Source organism: Sinocyclocheilus rhinocerous, unplaced genomic scaffold, assembly GCF_001515625.1.
Source record: "Sinocyclocheilus rhinocerous isolate Xijiao unplaced genomic scaffold, SAMN03320098_v1.1 scaffold1435, whole genome shotgun sequence".
Taxonomy (NCBI): Eukaryota; Metazoa; Chordata; class Actinopteri; order Cypriniformes; family Cyprinidae; genus Sinocyclocheilus; species Sinocyclocheilus rhinocerous.
The window spans coordinates 327007-347844 of NW_015644861.1; the positions used below are offsets into that span (position 1 = coordinate 327007).

The 20838-nt window shown below is 35.8% G+C and overlaps 1 protein-coding gene across 1 annotated transcript in view; it reads right to left on the minus strand.

The window, feature by feature from the left end:
* Positions 1-16526, minus strand: part of LOC107758875 (short transient receptor potential channel 5-like) — a 92732-nt gene extending 76206 nt beyond the window's left edge. The window contains exon 1 of the mRNA XM_016576706.1: positions 16366-16526. The gene's annotated coding sequence lies outside the window, so the exon portion shown is untranslated. The remainder of the gene's footprint in view (positions 1-16365) is intronic.
* Positions 16527-20838: the final 4312 nt, after the last annotated feature.

The window sequence follows — 20838 nt, forward strand, 5'->3', positions numbered from 1 at the left end:
GAGAGAGAGAGAGAGAGAGAGAGAGAGAGAGAGAGAGAGAGAGAGAGAGAAAGAAATGGTAAGAAATGCGAAACGCAAATGGAAAAGCGAAAGACAAGCTAACAGGCTAACGGAATGCCAACGCGCTGCATTAGCAGTTTAGAATAAAAGTGAACATCAAATTAGTCAAATATTGAAGTGAGATTAGTTGGAAAAACCTCTGATTATGCTTTACTAGCGTAATAAGTTTGCAAAACTTGGCTGTTAGCTCCATGTAAACAGTGCTTTATGGTTACTGGTGTCACATCCTTCCCATGATATTTCTGGTATCTTGACATGGAACTAGCTTTACATTTTTAGCTGTCCTGACATTAGTTTAAAAACTGGATATAACTTTGGACACACAGGGTTGGTAAGAAATACTAAACATTAAACATTTATTGTGGTTGACCTGCTTGCCTGCTAGGCTGCTATTATGGTAATAAATAAATGGGTTTCTCACTCATTTATACAGAAGGGTGAAATTATTGTTTGTGGTAATCGACAGCATTTCACAGTTATGGCCCATAAACTCAACCTAGAATATGCCTTTAAGGAAACTCCACACAAGTGGCTGCTTTCTTTAGTGAGGACACATATTTCTTTGCTTTTTTTTCAGTTTTTCTGCTTATGTGTATGGATAACATGCAATTTAGTATTGGTAAGCAAACCAGTGGAATATTCAAAAAGATTTACCAGTTTACCAGCAGTTTTGACAGTTCATCTTAACTCATTCCAAAGTGTACCGATCAGCAAGCAAAAAATATCCCACTAATTCCAAAATAAATGGGAAGACTTGAGTAATTACTGTGATTGACTTCGTGATGATGTTGCGTCTTGCTTTGATCTTCTTCTCTGAAGAAGATGAACAGACACACCAGGTGGCGTCTTCCATATGGTGTCGCTTCAACTGACACCACACATACACACACACACACACACACACTTATCAGCACACTCAGACTCATTAGCACCCAATTCACACTTTGCGTTGAATTTTATATTATGGGGTCTAACCAGTGTCTAATAGATGCAGATCCCCTAATCCACTCATAACATAGATTTCATGTTATCTGTAATGTGTACACTAATACCCTGTGACTTAATTTATTAGCATTCTTTCAGCTTGTCAATTTATATATATATATATATATATATATATATATATATATATATATACACTTAAAGTCAGAAACTCATATGTATATGTGTTAAAAATCCATTTAAATTTCTGTTACCGCACCAGTCAGCTGCAGTCCTGGTGTCTCTCAAAAAGTGTCTTCCTGCTGTGAAAGAAGAAAATATGTTTGGTGTATATACTGTTACAATTAATGCCTCAAACTTGAAGAGCATTTACAGTACATGCATAAATTATCTTTTCTAACATTAAATGCTTTCTATAAATATTATAAATATATTATTACTGTTTATCATTATAAAATAACAGTAAAAATTATTTGCAAAAAAACTTACGAAAATTACACATGGTTTTGAAACAAATAAAAAAGGTTATTACAGTTAAAACATTTTGCTACACTCACCATAGTTTAAGCATGTTATTTGTAGTAAAACCGTAGTTATACAATTGTAATAAAAAACATTTCATTTCTCGGTGATCCCACATTTTTCCATTTTCATTTTTGTAGCTATTACAAAAATTCTATACTTAATTGAACTGCCCAATTTCCATTCATCACTTTATTAATTTGAATAATGAATGTAAAATAACCTACCAAAATTTACATAACCTCAAAGCCGCAACTTCCGCAAGGATCATAATTTAAGATGAATGAATATCTGATCTTTGTGTTGTACGGCTTCTGCCATCAGTCAAGGCAAGGGAGGCAGAGTCTCTTTAGAAAAAAAAAACTGGATGAGAAAGTTATCTATATTACAAAAATAAAACAACGCAAGTATTACAAAATGTGACATTAAAAAGTGTAAAAGTCACTAGTTTTTACAAAGTAACTGTCCAACAGCGACACCCGCTGGTAAAGCTAAAAAGAACAGCTGAACATCAGTTGACAAATAAAATATATTGTTTATATTGTTACTGTCTTTTGTTATTATTTTGGAATAAATATGAAAATACGTAAAAACACTAACTTGATGAGATTTATCGGTTTTGATAAACAGAATATTACATAGTGTAAAAATACAAAATATAATTGCATTTTGCCTTTTAAATGTAATGTTTATTTAATGCAGGGAGATGACAACAGTAAGGTTTTATATATATATATATATATATATATACACACACACACACATTATATATGGTTTTATATATATATATATATATATGGTTTATTTGTGCTTTTTAAAATCATCTCCAGGTAATAAATAAAGTATACGAACAATTCAGTGCTACTTGACATAGCATTTATAAGCTTACTTAACGCACTTAAAAAACATCCTCGTCACATGAGCAAATGTGTGTTTGGCCCGAGCTCAGGCTGATCGACACGGATTGTACTACGCAGTAGGCTACGCACTATTTAAATTAACCAGTGTATCTATGTTTGGTTGACTGTATTTTATTCTGATAATGAACAGGCTGCAACGTTTGCAATGCTGTATGTGTGTGCGTGAGGCGCCGGCGCGATCGAACAGCGGAAACAAACAACAAAAAAATACTCTGTTATTTTTGGTCATACAGATCATTCGAAACTGCAATGTGTTTACTTTTATTTCTGTCATCTCGGTTTCCTTTCCCTGGACTTTCGTAGAGCGCCGCGCCACACAAATAGCATATGAACCAAACTCAGCAACATAGCCTATATCTCTCAGTCTTTTCCTTTCGTTTTGTTAATCTGTTAATTTGGCTATTGAAGTCAAATATTTCGCACATTCATTCATTTTATATATAGGCTATGATTTAATAAAAACAGATTTTGTTATTTTTAGTTAAACGTAATTTTTGTTGCTTGTCTGCGCTCGTCCGCCGTCTTTTTCTCTTCTCCGACCCCGCAGCTCTCTCTCCGATAGCTTAGTGTTAGTGGCACCAGTCCAGGTGTTTCCAGGTTTTACTCGTGCTATTTCTCCATGTTGAGAGTTTGGTTTCGCACATATTGCACCATGCATTCTTATCCTTTTCTCCGATGAACTGAAAATAACAGGAGTGTGTCCGTCTCACAAATGTAGAATCCGTCTCTGCAGTCATCTGAACCATCTAATTCCAGCAACAGGAAATAGACGAACTATTTTACCCGCGGAATTTTTTCTCTGGTGCTGTTTTGCGGTGTTGGTAAATTCACCACTTAATTTTGAGTTAAAATATGTTGTTGTAACTTGCGTTACTGAGATTGTAACGAGTAATAATATTACCCAAATTTGATTAGTAATGCGTTATATTACTGCGTTACAGCAAAAAGTAATATACTACTGTAATATTATTACTTTTGTAATGCGTTACTCCCAACACTGTATATATATACATATACACTTAAAGTCAGAAATTCACCCTATTTATTTTCTTAATGGATCTTATACATTTTATTGTGAACGACCAATCCATACATGTTTTTTGAGCTTGTAATGTTTAATCAAAATGTCATAACTCCTGGTGAAATGTTAGAGTTCTCTTTGGGGACATATACTGGACTTAAGTCATTTACCTAGTCCACTTAAATCTAGGGATGCATTGATACCATTTTTTCAAAACTGATCAGATTCCGATACCAAAATTCTGAGTATCGGCTGATACAGATCCAATACCATTTTAGGGTTGCATCCTCTGACATCATGTTCTGTTTTTGGTTCGTTTAGATGTCTTTGGTCCATGTTGCGTTCATATATCAGTCAAGCTGCACCAGAGTTTGTTAAAAGGTGGGTCTCATTCTGCTTGCTTGGTGTACCCCAAGGTTCAGATGGCAGCGATCACTTATTTGGTTGACCGCATTAACAGAGCAATTGCATCAGAGTTTGTTTTAACCTAACTAAACCTGCCAAGTGTGAACATACCTTTACAGTTGACCTCAAGGTCACATTCAGATCTGCCTACTTTCAATCAACCACCAATGGATAAAACCAAGTCCCCTCCCTATTTTTTTCTTTTCCGATAATTCACTCATTTTCACTCGGATGTACACATTCCATATATTAATATGGAATCAAAAAACAAATCACAATATGGAAGAAAAGATCTGTACCTTTACATCACAACTTTACATCCTTTATAGAAAGAAAGAAAGTATGTGGAAGCCAACAATGATTTTTACCAAACAATACATCTCAACTTTCACTCAATCTGAGTTCTTTTTCTCAGCGTCTCTAAATATCCACACCCCATGTTAATCCTATGCTGGTGAACACATCAGTGCACTTGCCCCCACTGCAGCTGGTACACCCACACAGCTCTCTGCTCCTTAATGCTAATTTTTAGATACTGGATAGGCACATGGTACAGGCGAACCTTTCCAGGATCAGTGCTGTTTTCAAAATGGATCATGGTTGCTTTTAGGAAAAAACTATACCATTGTGTTAGAATACTGCTGGTTCTTCTAAATGAAAAGCAAAGGTTGTAGTAATTGTGAGAACTGAGAAGTGAGTTTTACATGCTTTCCTACAGAGAATTCCTACATGGAATCTGCTCCTGCAGAACTCAGATGAAAGCTCTGCTGATTGATAAAGAATTGAGACATTTGTCATTCACAAATTTGTACACATCCCCCGTGCCTTGCGTGTTTGTATATAAAATAAATTGGCTAATTTGTTAATGCTTTCAACTACCAAAAATATGTAGTACCCTCTCTTACCATGTTTTATATCTTTTATCAAGCCCCATGGTGATTTTGGTCAGTAACAATAGTTTATGATGACATTAACTATGCAATACAGCAATACATTGTTTTATCATTTGAGACATACGATTTGCTCTAAAATAATTTTTGTTCTATATTTCTTTTAGTGCTGTCAAACGATTAATTGTGATTAATCACATCCAAAATAAAAGTTTTTGTTTGCATAATATATGTGTAGGCCTACTATGTATATTTATTATGTATATATGAGCCTACCGCTCTCATTCGGCACGAATCCAAATGTTTCTATATTCGCGAGGTATTTGATTGCTAAACTATTATTTATTATGTAAACCAGGCTTTGTACTTAACGCGGATTGTACTACGGACTATTTTAATTAACGAGTGTATCTATATGTTTAGTTGACTGTATATTATTCTGATAATGAACAGGCTGCAACGTTTGCAATGCTGTATTGTGTGTGCATGAGAAAATATGTTGTTGTAACGTGCGTTACCGAGATTGTAACGAGTAGCCTATAATATTACCCAAATTTTATTAGTAATGCGTTATATTACTGTGTTACAGGAAAAAGTAATATACTACTGTAATGTCTTTACTTTTGTAACGCGTTACTCCCAACACTGTTTTTAAGTGCCGCTTAAAATCACAATGGCTTAAAGTTCCGATTGTGGAGGGGCGGAGTTTAAGCGGACTAAATGATTGGAGAAATCCTGAGTATGTCACTAGAGAGAAGTCTGTCATTTACACCAGAAGATGAAACATATGAAAATGAAACACAAACACGGATGAATCATTCACAATAAGATCTATATCATGCATTTACAAAATAAATAGCACTGAGGAATTTTAATTTCGTGCTGATGTTGAAGGCCCCACCAAAGACAATAAGTATAATGATAACTATAAAGTTTTAATAATCGTTCTAATTCTCTGAGAATAGGGTTATCCACAACTATAATGATAATGACACAGAGGAACAATACCGCTGGAATCATTATCAGAATTATTTTTCCAGCTGATGAATGATAAAAACATTGACAGCCAATCAGAATCCATCCTGCTTTAAAGTGCTGTAATATTTAAAACAGCAGACAACAAAACTGCAGAGCATGCTTATGATTATCGTGCATTGGTGTGTATGCTAATATAGTTACCGTTATAGTCAGAGGCGTCATGCCCATTCAAAGTGAGTCAGATTTTTGAGCCAAGTGGATTTTAAATGCAGCTTCCAAAAGACAAAAAAAATTAGCAGATTAATATTTTCTATATTTAATACAATCACACCGGTGTGATTAGATCGTTCAGCGCATGATATCATCAGCTGCTAAATTCAAATCTGCTTCGCTGGCTGGCGCTGAGCCAGAGACAGACGCGTTTTTACAGCTCTGTATTATAACCAATCACACATGATTCTGTTGAGCTTATGAATGCAATGACCAATCAGACACGTTTAGATGAGTCATCACTAAAATGCCGGTGGTTTCTTCTCTCGCTCGCTGACTGAATACCTCTTTCTGGCGAATTCTCTCGTCAGAAATAACAAAGTGCAAATGTGTGTACGAATCTGTAAGATATTAATTTCGCAGTGTAAACAGCTTCAGTGATTTTAATGGGAGTTTTTGAGAGTGCTTGAACTCTAGACTGTCAGTGAAAATGTTCTTTGATAATGTAAATGTTCTTTGCTCTCTGTACAACGAAAGTGTTATGATTAGTAAACTAACTTGCAATGTTTTTAATCGCATTAACTTTCAATGTTAAATTCACATTAAATATAAACTCAGTCGTATTAAAAATATGTTATGGCATGACACCCATATCTGTTAATAATTTTTTTTTATGCATTTAGCAGATGCTTTTATCCAAAGCGACTTACAGTGCATTCAGGCTATACATTTTTTACCAGCATGTGTGTTCCCTGGGAATAAACCACGACCTTTTGCGCTGCTAACGCAATGCTCTACCACTTAGCCACAGGAACACCTGAATTAAATAAACAGACAGGTTTTTTATGCATAGTTAATAGATTAGGTTACTTTGACCATCGCCCACTATAATAGATCAACATAATCTATAAAGGTGAGAATCAAGATATTTCATGAAAATTCAGTTAATGAGTTTGGGAAAACACACACACACACACTCGTGCCGCCTCAAAAATAATGTGTGCATGACGCCCCTGGTTATAGTTATTGTTTTTGGGCCTTAAGTCTGCAAATAATTTTTTGGGCCACAATATGTCATATATCCTACCTATTGACCAGCAAAGAAAGAAATTCTTGCTTCGGCCTTCTTTTACTTTCATGTGGTTGCTGTGCAGTATAATGATTTCTAACAATCGATGATCCTTCCTATAAACTTTACCCTGCTTCTAATCCTGAGGAGAAGATAAAGGGAAGGCATACGTTGGACAGCCCCAGTGACTCCTCTACAAAGCACCACTCTGACCGCGCAATTATCTCTGCAGTCTAATTGCAGATGGTTTAATTGTGTAATTAATCTATGGTTCTCAGTCCGCTAAGGGCTGCTTATCTCTGAGGAATATCATCAGAGTATAAGCTGGGCCAACATTAGCTGATAAATTAGACGTAAACTAAGTGTGCAGGACAATCCCCAGTGATCCATCTGAAGTGGAGAAAGCTTCTCTGGTTTGACTGAGAGCCATTCCGGAGTGCCTGAACTCAGTGATGCTTCCTTCCATAGCATTTACCAAAATTATTGATTTACTGATAAACCATTTGATCTGAAACTGTTTTTACAGTACCATTATGTGAAGTATTTTTAAAAAAGAACAGGTCACTGATCACATGTAAGCATCGACTACATTGTGGCATCGACGATGTTAAATCCATTCATTTTGGTCTGTTTGTGCAAAATGTAGATCATACGATTTTGCAAAAACTCGCTAAGACGGTTATAGTTTGAGTTCAGGATATCGTTACTAAAGCAGAAAAGAGATGCCAAATACTAAGACATTCTGAAATTCATATACATTTCTCAAATCAACTTTAAGTACATTTTTTCTGCTAATAATATAATTTCTAATTTTAAACATGCAAAATAGCAAAATTTTTACTAGTAGTCTCAGGCTTTACCCAACTGTAGTATTGTCTTGCTCAAATAGCTTTTTGTTTTCCCTGTTTTTAACCGCAGTAAAGAAAAACAAGAGTCACAAAAGAAACACACTGTGCTCTGAGGGGAAATAAATTTAACTTGTATGATCAATGAAAAGCCACTGACGAGGTCCGAATGGGCACACTGATTAAATCAATACATCGACGAGTATTTTCCAGACTGGATCAGACAGAGAGTATTGATCTTTCAGGAGAAACCTCAAGAGAATAAAACACAGACGTTTATAAGAACTCTTTTGGGCTTGTCTGGTCCTTTGAGATGAGTAAATTAATTCAAAAATGGTCTGACACAGCACAGTTGTGTCTTAAGGACAATTTCATTGATTTACGGGAAGCAGGGAGATTAGCACATACTGCTTGAGTCGTAACTAAAGAAACAGGCTGGCATGGATGCCATCCAACTGGGTAGACATGTACGGGTATTAGAGGCATCAGAAACAAGCACGCCATCTCAGAGGCTACAAAACAGCAGATTGTGAAGGATGGCACGTTTACGCCACTGTAATCCAATTAAACTCTTTGCTGTGCTGTGTGTGTTTTGAAAGAGACAGTCTGCAGGAAACCCGTCTAAGATGAATATGAAATTGTAACATTTTTAAAAGTCTATCTATCTATCTATCTATCTATCATGGCAACCACTTCAAAATGCTCAAGGAAACACCTAAATCACTTTAGTACAGTGCTTAACAATGGCTCAGAACACCTTGACAACAGTCTAGCAACTACAGCCTGGTAAAGGACTGAATGAACATCAAATTTTTTTTTAAATTGTTTGTTAACAACAACTGAGTTTTTTTTGACAAACTTTCCATTTCTAGCTTCCGTTATTTTTCTGCTGTCGCAACTTATCATCATGGTCAATCTGTCATGCCCTAGCAGCCCTACAGTTAACATTTAGAGGAAACCTCTGTCCTTTTTCCAAAAATTTTTAAATTGTTTGTTAACAACAACTGAGTTTTTTTTTGACAAACTTTCCATTTCTAGCTTCCGTTATTTGTCTGCTGTCGCAATTTATCATCATGGTCAATCTGTCATGCCCTAGCAGCCCTACAGTTAACATTTAGAGGAAACCTCTGTCCTTTTTCCATTACTCATTCGACAAACCCTAACAAACACTGACGGGCAGACGTATTATGAAAATTTAACAGGAAGGAAATGTTTCCTCCCATCAGATTCTCTAATAATACAAAGCGACTGCTTGCCTCACCATTATATATTTTCCTTTTAGCAAACCCACCAGTGTGCTCCACCCTCATGTCTGAAAGCCAGGAGCAAACCCATGAGGGTGTTTGGGAAGCCTTTAAAATTGTATGAAGAGCTAAGCTCAGCAATCTCACATGATCCAAAACAAACTTACGAAAGACAAGCACGGAAACATCTCCGCCTTGTCTAGTGTAAAGAATGCAAAGACTGGAAGGACTATGGCTGTTCTTCCCAGCATGCTTCACATATAAACATGAAAAGCCCAGATCTAGCTTCTCCAATACTTATCTGACAGGCAGGAAAGGGGCAAAACATTTTTTTTGTGTACTAGCTGCTTTGCATTACATGCTCAAATATGATCAAAGATTTTCTTTTCTAGCTACTTTCCTGGCAGAAACGCCTGGAAATTTTGAAATGTGTTGTTTCCTCTCATTAGAGGCACTTATTATTGACTATTAAGTGGTGAGGGTAAGTTATACATATACCATACTTAACTTTCTATGCTTTATTATTTTTTCATTAGTCGGCTGCATGAACAAAATCCAAAGAATCCTGCAAAGCCAATCCTGCTCTAAATTCAGTCACATCCGTGTGCTTCTGTACAACAGATACTATTTTCTTATTAATCCTCAAGTCATACCTGAATGTATTCCCAACAGCCTATCTCCAGTTTAACCTTTTAGTTTAATAGATAATTAACAACCCATAGTCTCCCTTGCGTTTGTAACATGCACACACACGCAAACACAATCTTCTATTATTTATCCACATCAACAAACTCGCTGGTCTATGGAAAGGCTCTTTAATTCAGTAGCGGTGATAATTATGGGAGAGAATAAGCCATGAGTGAGTTCATCTTGTGAGTCATTTTCAGGGTTAAGAGCTGTTTGCCGTGACATATGTAGATGCTGTGTGGCAGTGATGTAAAGCATCGGTGTGAGAGTTTAAAATGCCAGGCACATTGAGTTACTCTCCTCTCTGTGAACTTAGGCGATACTTAAAATCCATGCTTTTGTCATGTCTAAAGAATGTCATCAATGTGAGATGGGATCAAAGTTTCTGTTTTGTGTGTCTGAAGCTCTGTTCCACAACCTAGCGAGCTTCTAAGGCGGCATCCTAAACAGCATGGGAACTCAAACATGACTGATTTGGAGCGCTCTAAGGCAAATCCATGAGCCATACCAATAGCTTGTCTCGCATGAAGCGCATGGAAGATTTGACTCAATACTGACCCACTGGAGACATTAGCATGATACTCTAATAAGCATTAAAAAAAACATAGCACACACACACACACACACACACATTTTTGTAAAATATTACTGTTCTAATTTCATTATAACTACTTTTATTGATACTTTTTCATATTGATTGTGGATCTGGAGCACATGATGCCTTATATACAGTAAGCACTAAGTTTTTATTGGATATTGTTCTTACTGCACATTGGTTGGAAGTAGTGTTAATTTCGTTAACGAAGACTATGACGAAAAATGTTCGTTGAGAGCTTTTTTCCCATGACTAAGACGAGACGAAGACGAGACGACAATAAGGTCAATAAACGATAACTAAGACTATATCAACATGCAATTTCGTTTACGAAATAAGACGAGACTAAAATGTATTCAAAAAGATAAAAACTTTACCAAAAACATTTTTATTTTCGTCAAAAAAGGAGACAAAATGTTATTGCAGACTGCTCTAGCTTTCATGAGTGCGGTTGCCAGATATAAAGAGTTCTAATCCCCGGATCAGAGATTCGCTGTTAAATTCATAAATTTTTTGCCCAGTGTGTTTTGCTTATTTTAAGCAATCTGGCAACCATGCGCACGCTCATTGCGGAAGCGCCGCCGCAGATGATTTGAAAAACAAACAAGCTGGAGTTTAGCAATCTAAATGAAAGCGTCATTCAGCCGTTCAGTGTTCTGTCATGAGATCTCACTATATTGTTTGCGATTGTGATCGCTGAATAAATACACTTACTCAATCGCTGTTGTTTTAATAGAGAAATAGACTATTGCAATTATAGAATTAGTGGAATTACTAGGAATTTCACTGTTATAAAATTTTTCGTTTGTTTTAGCTGTTTTCATAATGTAAACTGAGAGATTGCAAAAGTCTTTGGTGTTGATTTATAAATAAAAATCCTATAATAAATCAGTACACTAGATGAGGTAAAATACACAATGTATGTGTCCACATTCTATTGATTTGTGCTTACGGAGAAAGTGCAATACCTGAAAATGCAAAAGTAAATTTCTCAAATGACAACGATTGTGATCGCTGAATTAATACACTTACTCAATCGCTGTTGTTTTAATAGAGAAATAGACTATTGCAATTATAGAATTAGTGGAATTACTAGGAATTTCACTGTTATAACATTTTTCGTTTGTTTTAGCTGTTTTCATAATGTAAACAGAGAGATTGCATAAGTCTTTGGTGTTGATTTATAAATAAAAAGCCTATAATAAATCAGTATACTAGATGAGGTAAAATACACAATGTATGTGTCCACATTCTATTGATTTGTGCTTACGGAGAAAGTGCAATACCTGAAATGCAAAAGTAAATTTCTCAAATGACAATTCATTACGATTATAATTTTGAGAATTTTTTTTATTTGATCAGTTTAACCATTATACAGAATGACGAAAATGTGACTAATATTTCATTGACTAAAAAACCTGACTAAAATGCTCATACATTTCATTGAATAAACATTTTTTTACGAATTTTGTCTAAATATGATAACTAAAATGTACATTTGAGTAAGACTAAGACTAAATTAAAAATGGCTGCCAAAATTAATGCTGCTGTACGGTTAATTAATAATAATCTTATTGCTAAAATGTCACGTTTTCATTGACTAAAACTAGACTAAAATACTTCAGGTTTTCTTGGACTAAAACTAGACTAAAATGTTGAGACTTTTAGTCGACTAAAACTTGACTAAAACTAAATAGGATAAGGTTGACTAAATATGATAAAAAACTAACAAGGACATTTTAGCCCGGGACTAAGACTAAAATGAAAATAGCTGACAAAATTAACACTAGGTGGAAGTGTGAAGTGTGACTTTGTGCCTGGCATTTGTGTTTAAGGGAACTTTAAAATTATGCAGTACTGTAATTAAAAACTAAAAAAAGACAAATCAGAACCTAGACAGCGTAGTGTATTTTTGTATAATTTAAGTAAAATTTGATTTAAAAATTACATATGCAATCTAAGCACAGAGGGCTTCTACTTACAAAATCTTGTCCTCATAGAATGGCGCATGGAAACACTTAAGATAGGACAGGTCAGTAATTTTTGAGCATTAACAAAGAGTAAATAAATGAATAAATACATACATACATACATTGCCATTATATAAATGTAAATAAAGTACCAATGTATGTTTTCCCAAGCAGGCAAGATAGCATGAGGCATTTAAAAGGACCCATTTTGAAATCACATGGACCAATCATTAATCAACTTTAGGTATAAATGTGACAATAATCACATCCATCGATGCATCCAAAGCATTTTTATAATGACCAAAACAGTAGGTACATTCAGCCAATAATCATTCCAATAATGGCACATTATTCTTGCTAAAGAGTACTGTCAGTTTCAGTAATGGGCTCTGATTTGATGTAAACCGCATAAGCAGCTTGTATGAGTCTGGGCCTCAGTGGAGGTGACTTCTGCTGGTCTCAAACACTCAGTCACCACAAAGCAAGACAGCATAAGCCACCAGACACCCTGTAATTCTATTAGATTTATTATCTTCTCACAAAGTAAATCTGACCTTCTCCCTTTGTCCGTATTTATCTCTTTCCTTCTTTTTCTCACAGTTTTTAACTGTCTTAATCTCTTTACATTTTGAAGAATCTGTGCTTTACTTGTTACCAATAAGTCTATTCCATCATCTTCTTGTCCTGAATGATGCCAAGGTGACAAAATAAGCAAGAGAAATCCAGGATAAGAGGTCTGGGGGACCTTTCCTTCAAGGACTCTTTACCATCCTTAAAATCACTTACACTACTGTAGCTGCACTGTACAATAAGAATTTGATGATTATTCTGAGAAAAGCATGACAATCCACTTTTTTGGAGATCTGTGTGTGGGCCAGTGAATACACACCTAGTCCCAAATCTGTTTGTCTTATGTAATGCACCATTAAGCGGTGTAATCTTATTTGAGAGGCTAGGTCAGTCACTTATAATCAAGGGCTTGAAAGGTTGGACCCTGATGGGTCCTGTGCAATTTCATTACAACCCTGGAGATGAAAAACTGGGGACAAGGTTAAATTGATCCCCAGAGACATTAGTCCAAATAAACCCTGGCTTACAAACTCAATGCGTCTCTTATAGACCAACAAACTAAACGTAATACAGTAAAGATTTTTTTTTTTTGGACACCTCCTAATAGTGTTGCTCACACCAATTTCTTTTCTCCCCCTGAGCTCCCTTGAGGCAATGAGCATGGACAGTTCATTTGGGACAAACCTTGTCTGCTGCCTCCCTTTTGTTTGCACTCAAAACAGCACCTGGAACGAGTGTATAAACTGGGGTCACACTCCTCAGCCCTCAGAGATGAACAGACATAATTTATCATCCTGTAGCGTTAAGTCTTAAGGTTTCTGTACACTGTACACTGTATCTGCAGCATAAAATGGTACTAAAATATGCCACGGCACTGACTCATAGTATCCAATCCAGCTCTGGTGCTCCTTGTTTGGTTAAGTGAAATGCAACATCAGAGAAGCCTTAAATTGTTTAGATTTCATAATTTATAATCTTTGTCTTACTTTTTTCTGTTAATAATTTTTATTATTCTGTATGAATAATTTCATTTTTAAAACATTAATGCAATAACTTTATTTCCACATTTATATTATCTGTATAAACGGATTTATACAGGAACAGTTTGTGTAAATGCATTAAAGGAATAGTTCACCCAAAAATGAAAATTTGCATAAAATTGACTCACCTGCAGGTCATCCAAGTTGTAGATGAGTTTGAATGGGTGCTGGCAGGATGAGAGGCCATACAGCTAATAAAAACATCACAATAATCCACAAGTAATGCCAGTAATCCAGAAGCTGCGTGTTTGTAATAAACAAATCAATCAAGATTAACTTGCTAACGGCTAAAATAAGAGCCCTCTGTCGGTAATATTGCTTTCTCCAGTGAAAAAGTGATCTTGTCTGAATCAGGAGAGAAATATGAACAGATCAAGCCCTGTTCACAAGTGAAAACAGTCCAAAACAAATATATCTGTTGAGTTTGATGTGAGAGGACAACAGGGGATGGACTTTATCACTGGAGAAGAGTTATTATGGATTATGGACCCGTATTTTGGACAGAAGTGACAGTTTAAAGTTCAAATGCGTCAATGATTGATTTGTTTCTTACAAACACACAGCTTTTCGCTTCACAAGATGTTAATTGATGGATTGTGGTCATGTGGATTACTTGTGGATTATTGTGATGTTTTTATGGCACCCATTCACTCCAGAGGATCCATTGGTGAGCAAGTGATGCTAAATTTCTCCAAATCTGTTCTGGTGAAGAAACAAACTCATCTGCAGTACATTTTGGATGGCCTGAGGATATGTAAATGTTCAGCAAATGTTCATTTTTGGGTGAACTATTCCTTTAATTCATGCCAAAAAGTATGATAGTTGTCTACAACACCATTAGTCTAAAATGTTGAACTCAAACCTACACTGCAGCATTAGGACTTGTTTAAGATGATGAAACCCAAAGACACAAGACGCACGCCATTAGTCTAATGACCAATGACTAATGATAATAAAGTCTAGATCCAATTAACTAACCAGAACATAAATGTTGCAACAACTATCATTTGCATCGTTGATGACAATTGCCCTTGAAATATTACTAAGCTTCCCCAAATCATTAAAGGGGTCATATGATGCAATTTCAATTTTTCCTTTCTCTTTGGAGTGTTACAAGCTCTTGGTGCATAAAGAAGATCTGTAAAGTTGCAAACACTAAGCATTAAAAACACTTCATTATACTGTTCACACCAATTTCTTTTTTTTCCCCTCAGCTCCCTTGAGGTGCTGAGCAATCTATTGGGACAATCCCTCTCTACTTCCCAACCTGTTTCCACACGTACAGTAACAGCGCCTGGAACGAGTGTATAAATCTTTGATCACAATCTCCAGCCCTCAGAGAGCAGCGGGTATCAATAATTATCCTGTAGCCAGCAGTGCCTGCTTAGCAAGTCTTACATGCATGTAAAAAAAAAAAGATTACATGACCATTATAATTTGGCATTTTGAATAAATGACAATACAGTAATAAGACAGACTGATGATTAGTTTGACCAATATTTGTCCTGATATTCACTCTTTTCAACTTATTAGATCTCTATCAGTAAATGATGTCATTTGATTGATCACTATGAAGAAGCAGCCTAAAACAATATTTACAAGTACAGCAACTTATCTAATACACAGTTTGGATAATTACTTTGACTCTTTTATATAACAGCCATTCATTTTCAAGTGAGAAGTGTATTGTTTCAGATTCAGACAGCCATAAACAAAGATCAAAATAAATCTGCCACCATCTAGATTGCAAACAACTTTGAATAAATCATCATAGTAATATAACATTATTCGGAATGGATATTATTTTGTAGTTGTATTAAGATTATTAATTATTGTAGAAAAAAGCAAAAATATAATAATTAAAAATCTGTTCTGCATATTGGTTATTGGACACTTTAAACATCAAAAATAATTAATCTGTATTGGTATAGTCATCAAAAATCAATATGGTGTGATCTCTAAGTTGAACTCAAACCAACACTGCAGCATTAAGCATCCATGCAGTAATCAGCATCGTTTAAGATGATGAAACCCCAATACACAATTACAACAAAATATTTAAGTTCGTAGAAGAGCTTTTAAGAAAACAGAACATCAGTGTTGTAGTAACTCTTATCGTATGAATCCTTGGTCTCAATATTTGCTGTCAAATCTCATGAAGCTTCCCCAATTCATTAAAATCTGCATAAACGCTTCATTTACTTTACAGACCAGGTTTCATGGCTAGATGTGTGATTTGTCCATTCTTGTTGACCAAACGCACGCACTGACACCTGCAGATGTAGGTACGAAGGCGCTTGAGCGCTTTGACTTTTGCGACGCATCAAATGATGCTCGACAAAAGACGGGTTAGAACTTCAATGCGAATGTAACGAATCCCCGTATGGCGTCGCTTACCTGATGCGCCTTACTATGTGGATATTTAATCGTCCCTCGTTATCAAACAAGGGGTCTCTGAGGAGGGTGTTCCGTGGTCTTCTTATGTGGCAGGGGAGTCTGGAATACTATTTATCATTGGCGTCCTCCCGAGATCCTCATATTCCCCATGTAGAGCCAGTGGAACGCGTGCGGCAAATACAAGCCTTTTTTCTTTCCTCTATTTTCCTTTCTCACTGTCTCACACATGCATTAACACGCACAGCACACACGCCCCAGTGGGCTCTCCACGCGTAAACGCCATGAGGAGCATTGCTGACTCCAATGCGCATTTCATAGCTCCTATGCGCGCGGCTTACTTCAGTGTATTCAACCCAGCGCAGTTCTTACGCCACAGAAATATTAAGGTTTAGCTAGCAGAAAGCCTGTTTATCTCACATTGCCAACGGACGCTAAATACAGGTGGTTTTGCGAATCTTCGACGTCTTTTTCCAAGAGTGCGGAGCGAGGAATATTTCAAAGGAACAAGTGTGTCTCGCGCTCGTATGGCGGCATCTTGTCTTCATATTGGGCTTCGCGGCAGCTGCAAAGATTCCAGCGTTCGCGCGCTGCGGTTGTCATGGTGTCAGACTGAGGGATGCTGCTGTGGCGCTTGATTCGAGACATCACACAACCCTTAGAATTGTTACAAGTTTTCTTTTATTGGTTAACACTTACTGGGGTTTCCTTCTTATGATTTAACTCTTAAATGTTGGAGTTAGAGATGATTTTGCTACAACATTCCATCTCTTCTAACAATGGAAATTATTCTGTTACAGGTCCGTCTATGAAAATTCTGTCGTCATTTATTCAGCAGTCATTCCAAATCCATTTGGACTTTTTTCATTATGTAGAACACAAAATATGTTTTGAAGAATGTTTATCCTGCTTTTTTCCGTTCCACAAAACCAAATAGTGACCAGGGGCTGTCAAGGTGCAAAATAAGCATCAAAAAGTAGTCCTTATGTGTTTCAAGACATCTAAAGCCATACACTACAAATATGTTAGTAATTAAACTATCTATAGTCTTCTATCCATAATATTGCTTTCTCCAGTGAAAAAGTCGTCTCGTCTGAATCAGGAGAGAAATATGAACAGATCAAGCACAGTTCTAAACAAATATGTCAGTGGATTTTGATGTGAGAGGACAGCAGGGGACAGACTTTTTCCACCGGAGGAAGCGTTATTATGGATTGTGGACTAGTATTTTAGCCGTAAACAACACGTGATAAGATAACTTACTCAATTAAAGAAACAGTTCATCCAACAAAGTTGCTGAAAAGCCGAAAGCAACGGATAAAAGTTAAAATGTCTTAATTATAGATTTCTTTCCTACAAACAAGCAGCTTTTTGCTTCACAAGACATTAATTGATGGACAGGAGTCGTGTGGATTACTTGATTATTGTGATGTTTTTATGAGCTGTTTGGTCTCTCATTCTGATGGCACCCATTCACTGCAGAGCATCCTCTGGTGAGCAAGTGATGTATTGCTACATTTCTTCAAATCTGTTCCACTGAAAAACAAACTCATCTACATATTGGATGTGAACTATTCCTTTAATATAAACTATGGTGTTCAGTATAAAGTTTGTTTATTTCTACTTTATTTCTAGTTTTCCTACTTTCATTTTTTTTTTCTTTTCTGTAATTGTTTGTGAAATTTACTACCAATTTCTGAGTGAAAATTGTTTCTACACCATTTTTTTCCTCCAAACATTTAGCTGTTTTGATGTTTAGCTGTGGTGATTTCAAGTTTTCAGATTGAATTTGCTCCAGGCAAAGTGTGACCCACACATGCTAAATAATTAGCAATAGCAATTAGCATTACTGAAAAACAAATGTGTTACCTAAATGCAAAATATTAAGCTCCAACTACTTTCTGCATCAACTCTTTTTATGAAAACTGTGCTCTGTAGTAAATTCAAGGATTTTTTCTGTCTATTTTTAGTTGTATTTCTGCTAGATGAATTTAGCAGTTTGCTGCAGTATTACTTAATTTGGAGAAATATGTTTTACTAGTGGTTAAGTTGAAAAATTACTTTGCAATACACTCAATAAGATGATGACTACCGGTACTTTAAAGACCTGGTGAATGTTTATCACTGCAGTGAAAGCACCTCCGTGCATAAGCACATGAATGTCCACATGTAGCAGTTGTTTCTGCCTAGTTTCCTCTTCATCTATTCAAGTAATAATAAATTATGAATTAACTTCCCTTCCACAAAGGAATAGGCCATTCTTCCTCATTATATTTACTGCAAGGCATTGTCCGATCTGAAGAAATTCTACTGAGGTATCAATATTCATTGATTTTGCTTTGTTGGAAACATGACATACAGACTATGTCAGATCTACTGGAACTCTACACATATTATTCACTGTGTTCTGTGAATATTTTTTGAAAATTCATTTATTTTATTCATTAGCCCATTCAGTGATTAGGAAGCATGAAGTTACAGTGTCCCTTAGAAGACACTGAAGGCACACTTAAAATGCCTGAATCTCATTGCCGTAAAATACATATGACTTGATTTCATATTTAGCTAAAGAAAGATTGCATAAGCTTTAATGCAATATACACATTCCAGAAAAGCTCTAGGATCTTTTGTTTGCAAATGCCAGTTTGTTTTATTCTATGAAACTGGCATATTTGGTATATTGTATATGTGTGATTTAAAAATATTCTTTCTGAAATAACACATATGATCAACACAAATAATATTCAAACATGATTATGTAAAACATAAACAGTACTAACATTTGAAGGAATCTGGAGTAATTTAGCATTACATCACTTGCTCACCAATTGATCGTCAGCAGTGAATGGGTGCCGTCAGAATGAGAGTTCAAAGAGTTGATAAAAAAAAAAGATTACTTCAGTCATCAATTAACATATTGTGAAGATCTTGTGAAAAAAAAAAAATCCTACACTCTCAGAAATAAAGGTACAACAGTTGTCACTGGGCCGGTACCTTTTCAAAAGGTACACTTTTGTTCCTATTAGGTTCTAATATGTACACTTTAAGTACCAATATGTACCTTTAAAGTACCAAAATGGACCCTTTAGGTACAAATATGTACCTTTTGAAAAGGTACCGCCCCAGTGACAGCTGTTGTACCTTTATTTCTGAGAGTGTATTATTAAGACATTTTTAACTTCAAACTGTTGCTTCCAGTATATTGCTTAAAGGCACAATATGTAAGATTTTTTTATTAAAATATCCAAAAACCACTAGAACAGTGCGGACGGCTTTCAGCCTCACCCTGCTTTATACTACGACGTTAATCATTAGCTCATCCATGAACATGATTTCTGCCGGAGTCCCGTCGGATTGCATCGGCTGTGGGGATGAAGACAACAACTCCCATGATTCCACTCTCAGTCATCAAACTACGCCTTTGTCTATTTGTTTATTTTGAATACGCGCCCTCTAGCGGCGAAAATTACATATTGTGCATTTAATCTAGTAAAAAATATTGTCTGAATTGGGGGAGAAAAATGCACAGATCAAACAAACTCAGCTACATCTTAGAACCATTCCTTTAAAATATGGTTGACACTGCCAGGAAACTTTGCATTCATTACATTAAACACCCTGATAATTTTCACCTCATCAACTACAAAAAAATCAATAATAGTAATTGTTGTATTCATTAAAATGTGATAGACAAACCATTATCAACTTCAATATGCTTAAGTTCAAATGGTATTATTTCTTTATTCAGCACTATAAGGCAATAAAACTGTGATCTTTTCTGGGGACAAGAAACGTCACTGAATACCAGAAATGACCTGTATAGTTTTGTGTCCCATTGGTTACTAATAATATGAATACCAATCGTATTTTTGACTGTACTTTTTGGTGGCATCACCAGAGCACTGTAAAACTTCCATTCCAACCCTGCATGTTCTGCCAGTAATTTGAAAACAAAAAAGTAGATTGTTTTTCAAGACACAATTCTTATATAAGACAGGCAAGAAAATGCAACAGTTGTGAAATATAATCATTATAGAATGTAAAATATATGACTCCCTTAAAAGCTTAGTTACTGTAATTAGATATAATAATTTCAGTATTGAATGACCAGCAGAAAATGACGGAGGGGGTTTTCAGTGTTTTCTTCAGAGAAGAATAAATAAAAATGAAAGTTCAGAATTACCTGGCATAGTTCTTGGATAAAGTCACCATGAAGGGAGAACTAAATAGGGAGAGAGAGACTGACAGGAAAAGAAAGAGGAAGTCAACGGACCGTGCAAGCTGACTGAAGGTTAAATTTGCATATGTGCTTCCTTAAGGGAACTAAAATCACACCTCTCACGAAAGTCGCTATAAGTTTCCAATGATAGAAGGTAAAACCCAGTTGTCATCTGGCCCTTTACCCCCTCATAATGACCATGAATCATTTTATTCCAGACTCATGTAATGGGTCATCAGAACTTATTAACTTAAAAT